This window comes from Panthera uncia (assembly GCF_023721935.1).
Source record: "Panthera uncia isolate 11264 chromosome C1 unlocalized genomic scaffold, Puncia_PCG_1.0 HiC_scaffold_3, whole genome shotgun sequence".
Lineage (NCBI taxonomy): Eukaryota > Metazoa > Chordata > Mammalia > Carnivora > Felidae > Panthera > Panthera uncia.
In genome coordinates this window covers 70,334,091-70,341,140 of record NW_026057584.1, presented here as the reverse complement: position 1 = coordinate 70,341,140, position 7,050 = coordinate 70,334,091, and the positions used below count along the sequence as shown (strand labels likewise).

Below are 7,050 nucleotides of genomic sequence, written 5' to 3'. Positions count from 1 at the left end.
CATTCAGCAAGTATTGTAGGTGTGTATGTGAGTGTGTGTGTGTGTGTGTGTGTGTAGTAAGGTGGGCCTATCACACTCCTTTTCCCACTCTTGGCCAAGATATGCCAATCAGGAACAATAAAGCACCAATACAATAACAAAACAAGACAAGATCAGGTGAATTGCTTAACTAGATGCATCTAGTAAATTTAGAACAAACACAGTTGATCTGGTAGATTTAGAAAGACATAACACAAAGTCTATCCAACTGCTAGAATTCACTGGATAATTCAGTTCAGATAAAAATATACATACGGAGAAGCACCTAACAGAAAGACACCATCTAGCTAATTGTAGGACAAGAGTCTTTGTTAAGTACTTGATGCAAAAAGGCCAAGTGCTGGTGTAAAAGGCTTCCAGGAAAGCAGGAAAGGAATGCTTACTGACCTAACCTGCTGGACCTTATCACTTCTCTAGAAGTTGCGGTATTTAGAATTGTTTGTGTAAGAAGTAATAAAAACCATGGCAGGCCGATACCTGTTAAGCTGCTGACACATGTTGTCCATGCAGCTCGTGGATTGGCTCTGTGTTCCTTCATGTGGGGGCCAGAGTAGTTTCATAGCCCTCATGCTGGCCAAACAAAGTCAAGTCTGAAAAAAAAAAATCAACCCTGACCTCAGTGCCACCTTCTTTTCTCTCAACTCCCGGTTAAGGGTGATGTCACTTGCATTTGGAGGGATATGTTAGCTTTGGGAAGACGTCAGCTTGATTTGTCTGAATTGCTTTGCTGTTCTCTTCTCATAAGGCTGTTTTTCTGCATAGGATTTCTGGCTAACTAGCTTCTTTCCTTTGGTTTTCTTTCCTATTTTTACCTAGATCTGTGTTCTTCACTGGTCCTCAGAGACTCACCATCTGGTTACCATCTGATGTGATTCAGGTGTTACTACACCTGAGGATTTAAGTGGTGGAGTGAGGGTCTCTACTGCAAAATGCCCCCAAAAACTATTTCTTGGGAGGTTGCTTAAGATGGGTATTGCCACAGGTACTGCTCTCCTCTACATGAATACTTTGGGGAGTATTTTTAAATGTTTCCATTCAGTTTATTCGTCTTTAGTGGTAGGTTTATTATAAAATAATTTGCTAAGTCAAATGAAAACAGCAATAACTTGCTCAGTAACAAGATTAATATATTTTTAGCAAATCAGTGCCACTCATTATGGATTGTACCTTTTCGTTTGTAAATAAGGGGCTGGTAGAAAGCGCAAGACAGGTTGACAGCATTGTGTAGGTGGTACAGTGACAACCTTAGAGTATACCACTTATAGATTTGTCTTTGAGTAATGGCAAAGTGACTCAACTTGCTACTTGGGAAATTTAATCTCACAGGAGTTTTCCTGAATTAGATGCATACACGGGGAAAAAAAATCCTATGAAAATCAGAGAAGCTGGTCACCATTAAAATTCAGTCTTGGGAGTTATTTTCCCACATTCGAGCTGAAAGTTTCCTATGATCCTCAACTTTAACACATTTCACATTTCATTAAATGGTATCTCCATGTGTTGCTCGTGCCAGAAACCTGGGAATTGTCTTCAACAGCTCTGTTTCTTTTGCCTTTGTAGTGAACGCGTTACCAAATGTGGCTGTGTCAACCCCCAAAGTGCATTTGAATCTGTCAACTCTTATCTCCATTGCTATCATCTTCTGCTTACACATAACCCCTCACTGGTTCTCCTGCTTTCGCACTTACCCCTTCCAATCAGTTCTGTATAGGGCAACCAACATGATCTGCGTGTGAATTTGTATTTTTATCCATGTTGCACATGTGCAGAGAATTATCACAAAGAATTCAGCAATTGTTACAATAACTACCCAGAAATAACAAAGAGCTATCCCTTTCCTCCTCCATTCTCAGTCCCCAGCAGTAATCACTGGTGCCCTTTTTTAGTTGTTTAGCATTTATATTATATTTCTAAATTACATGTTTATAGTGCTTTCACCTGACTTTTCTATTTTTTAAAATGTTTATTTATTTATTTTTTTATTTTTCAGAGAGAGAGTGAGCAGCGGAGGGGGAGAGAGAGAGAGAGAGAGAAGGAGAGAGAATCCCAAGCAGGCTCTGCACGGTCAGTCCAGAGGGCAATAAGAGGGCTTGAACTCACGAGCTGTGAGATCATGACCTCAGTCGGACGCTTAACTGACTGAGCCACCCAGGCTCCCCATTGCCTTTCTGTTTTAAACTGCTAAGAACAGATACTACACTTGATCTTAGCCAAAAGGCCAAGAAACGATGATTTTTCTGTTTTAGATATTACCTTTTGACTTACTGTTTACTATGAAATGATGAGAATTTATGCTCTCCTGAACACCTCTTTCTCTCTTCTCAGCCCTACCCCACCTTCCTAATAGAATGTCATACTTGTGAGTTAGATCAAAATTCAGGGTTTGTCTTGCTCTGAGAATAATTTTTAATCACAGCTGAGTCATATGGTAGACTATTATTGTATTTCTTTTCCTGTTTGACTTGTTTCCTCTGTTAATAATTGCCTGGTTTTTGTTTGCTTAGTTATCTATATATGTATCACTAATCCATCCCTGATTCTCCACAAAAACTGGGAGCTCCAGTACTGACACATGGCCATGTTCCAATACAGTCTGGTGGCTCTCAAGGACTGCTACACAGAGGCCAGGGGAGTTATTTTGCCATTATTCTGAGGATTTCCATTACTTCTCTTTTGTATTGGATTCCCTGTCTCTTAGACCCACTGATTGAAGGGATTTTGTTCTGTTCTCATACTTGATTGAGAGAATTAATTCTAGGTTGGAAATCATTTGCGCTCCAAAATTTGAATTACTCCATTATTTTCTAGCTTCTAGTATTAATATTGAGTAATCCAATGCCATTGTGTTTCTGGATCTTTTCCATGTGACTTTCCCTCTATTCTATTTCTTGAGTACCTTTTAGGACCAATGGGCCATGGTGTGGGTATCTTCTTGCTCCCTGCATTGGTTTTATTCCCTGTTTGTTCTTTTTTTGCTATTTCCATATTTTGGTTTCTGATTCTCCCATTAGAGATTTTCCTCAACTGTCTAGTGATTTCTGGCTTTCCATTTATGTTCAGGGTGCTGCTGGGAGGATTCGTCAACAGGGGACTTTACTCCAGAGCAGTGGGTTTTGCAACCTAAGGCTCATGGGTCAAAGCTGACCCGCTGCTTGTTTTGTATGGTGCTAGGAATGGTTTTTATAGTGCTAAATGTTGAAGGTAAAGCATGAGGATAATAACATTTTATGACACATGTAACTTCTTCCCACTTTTACTCTAATTAGCCTCCTGTCAAGCACTGAGTGAATCCTCAAAGTTGGAATTCCTATATAGAAGAAAACCATCTCACCTCCACCTCCAAGGGCTATGTTCTTCAGTTGACCATTCCAACTAGCAGACAGCTCTAGCACCAATACAACTCAGACAGTTCAGGCACTGTCCCCTCAAACCTGCTTCGACCTGAATGGTTTGAAAACACAAAGCTGGTAGGGCTGCTCCGGAGAGGACGGTACTGTAACTGTTTGGTACCAAAATTGGCAAGTCCCAGATGGGTCCTATGGGACATTCTGCACCAGAGGGGCAGGACAGGGGGCTGAAACATAGCAGAGATTTGTGGGAACATATGCATACCCAGCACCTGAGGTTACTTATGTTTGCAAGGTGAATGAAATCTTTCAAATATGTTGATCAGCTCACATTACTCTAGTACTCAAACATTTCCATGGTTTCCCATCATGCTTAGCACTACCCCTAAGTTCCTGACCATAGCCTAGAAGGCCCTGCATGCTCTGGCCTCCACTCTCTCTCTCTTTGACTTCCTCTGCTGCTGGTTTATCCTTTGCTTGCTCTGCACTCCCCACACCAGCCTCCTCACTGCTCCTTGACCATGCCGAGCTAGTCTCTTCAGCATCTTTTCATTTGCTCTTCACCTTGCCTGGTGTAGTTTCCCACATCTGCAGATGTTTTGTCTGTTTCATTGGACACCCATTCCCCACCTTTGCTCTCTCCGTGCTGTAAGATTGATCCTTACAAGTTACATCTCCCAGCCTCCTTTGCCAATTGACTTCTAGTTAAGTTTGGTTAGTGAGAGATATTCATTTTGGGGGGGTGGGGAGAAGAAAAGGAAAGAAGCAGGGAGAGAATTTTGGAGATTTCTTCCCTTTTCTCTATTTTTGGGTAGTACCTCCAGAAATCACTGCATCTTTGCCATGGTCCCAGCATTTGCAAAGTGGCTTGGCCTTTGGGCTTGTTTTCCTTATTCTTCAGTCCAAAGGTCAACTGCAGATCTCTGGGTTATCTCATTGTCACCTGTTTGCTCTTAAAGCATTTCTAACACCATCATAATTAATCCTCCATATTAAACCTAGACAATTGTTTATTGGACTACTGCTTTCCTGCTTGGATTCTGACTGATATATCTTGCTTTATGTTTTCCATAGCACTTTATCACTACCTGTTTTTACATTGGTATTGGTTTACTTGTTTATTTCCTGTCTCCCTTATTAGAATGTAACTTCCATGAGGCCCACATGCTTAAAGACTCTAGAGCAAGTATCTGAACCTGCTGAGGAATAGAGGGCTATGAATTTCCACTTCCTGACAATTCACCAGAAAGCTGGAAAGAAGGGCCAGCTATGTATTATTATTTATTTATTTTTTTTTTGGTTGTTTTGTTTTTCTGGAGAAGAGTAGGGAAGGAGGCAGGCACATTTGGTAAGATGGAATCTGAGTCAAGTGCTACACAGAAAGCTTTAGCTTCTCTAACACAGCTTTTTTTTTTTTTTTTAATGTTTATTTTTGAGAGAGAGAGAGAGAGAGAGAGACAGCATGAGCAGGAGAGGGACAGAGAAAGAGGGAGACAAAGAATCCGAAGCAGGCTCCAGGCTCCCAGCTGCACAGAGCCGGATAAGAGGTTTGAACTCACGGACCATGAGATCATGACCCGAGCCGAAGTCGGATGCTTAACTGACTGAGCCACTCAGGTGCCCCTAATGAAGCTTTAACTATGTTCTCAATTATATTTTCAGCTTTAGGGAAGATGTTCAACTTCTGGCCCCAGGAACCCATTGAGAGTAATGGGAACTGTCTATGTAGAGCAGGTGAACTATGGGAAATTTTGAGCACATTAAGGGAAGGAACCTGCAGACCTGCAGGGGGAGGAGGATGCAGGGTTTTCTATGAAACTAAGCAGGTAGGAACTCGTGTATTAAAATACTGATAGTTGGGGCGCCTGGGTGGCTCAGTCAGTTAAGGGGCCAACTTCCGCTCAGGTCATGATCTCGCGGTCCGTGAGTTCGAGCCCCGCGTCGGGCTCTGGGCTGATGGCTCAGAGCCTGGAGCCTGTTTCGGATTCTGTGTCTCCCTCTCTCTGACCCTCCTCCGTTCATGCTCTGTCTCTGTCTCAAAAATAAATAAACGTAAAAAAAAAAAAAATTTAAAATACTGATAGTTAACTTGGAATTTGTGACACACCATTCTGTATCCTGTCCTAAGAGTTTTGCATTATTAACTAATGTGAATATATGTGACTAACAATGTGTAAAACTGTATTAAGCCACACATTTGAAAATACCAAAACTATCGCTTCTCGGCCTTTTGGCTAAGATCAAGTGAAAATACCAAAACTAACCACATACTCTATATGTTTAAAAGAAGAGCAATTTAACTTGTTCTTGAATTACTGATTTACTTTTGAAAGAACACATCAGTTATGTAAATAAACAAACCTATAAATATCAATCCTGGACACATACCAGCATATAGAAGGAGTAAGTGTAACTCACTTGCTAAACACTAAAGTAACAGAAGTGAAAGATGGCTTCTTGTCTCCTCACAGAGGGCCATGTACATGTACATGTGGGTCTCTTCTACATCATACCATTTTAGTAGCCACTTTCATTTCTAACAGTTATTTAGGAGTATGGGTTTTAATTTCCAAGTAGGTAGAATTGCTTGGGTATTTTTTTATTATTTATTCTAATTTTTTTTGGATTATGACTATAGAATGTGGCCTATAAAGTCTCTTTCTTTTTCTCTTTCTTTCTTTCTTTCTTTTTTCTTTCTTCTTTTTTTAGTAAGCTTCACACCCAGTGCGGAGCCCAGTGTGGGGCCCAAACTCATGATACTGAGATCAAGACCTGACCTGAGACAAAAAATTGAACACTCAACCAACTGAGCCACCCAGGCACCCCTTAAAGTTTCTACTTTAAAGTTTTTTGCTAATGACATCTTTTTGTGGACACTACACAACTGATTTTTTAAATACGTCATGGGCATGTAGGAAGAAAAATAATATTGTCTATTTGAAGCATCTCTCCTTACATTATTATGAGTTGCTTATTGTATCTTTTTTCTTACTTATTTTGTATTATTCATACTTTTTAGCCTACTTCTGAAGAGATATTTTTAAATCTCTCACAATATCTTGGATATATTTGCATTTCTAAAGATTTTTCTTGTTTATATGCTGTTTTGTGCATATAGATGTATGAATGTTATCTTTTTTTGAAAAATATGACTTTTATAACTTGTGACTCATCATATTTTCTCTTTTTCCTGTTTCGCACTTGGAACCTTAAACTTAGCTTATGTAATATTAATGTTTCCTCTGCTATTTATTTTTGTGATTACCTAGTATTAGTTTGCTCTCCCTTTTGTGTTTAGCTTTAAAAAACATCCACTGTTGAACGTGGTTTTCTTATAAATAATATGTAGCTCAGGCTTAAAAATGTTTTCTTTAATACTAAAGTAACAGTACTTGTTTTTAAATAGGAATATTCTATATGGTCACATTCAAGGTTACGATGGATATACTTGGTTTTATCCAATCTGGCTGAATTAATATTCACATCTTAATTCGTTATGCCCTTATTTCTTTTTATTTTTGCAAGTGATCAATTTACTTTTCATTCTTTAATTTCCCTTTTCAGTTTGGAAGTTCTCTTGAATATTTCTATTTGGCCATTGGTATATTTCCCTTTTATTGCCCTTTTGATCAGACACATATTTATCCATTGGATTGACCCCAAA

The 7,050-nt window shown here is 39.5% G+C and overlaps 1 pseudogene; it reads right to left on the bottom strand.

Annotated features, from left to right (window-relative positions):
• Nucleotides 1-2,123: 2,123 nt before the first annotated feature.
• On the bottom strand, nt 2,124-2,269 carry LOC125912033 (uncharacterized; annotated as a pseudogene).
• Between the last annotated feature and the right edge of the window lie 4,781 nt (nt 2,270-7,050).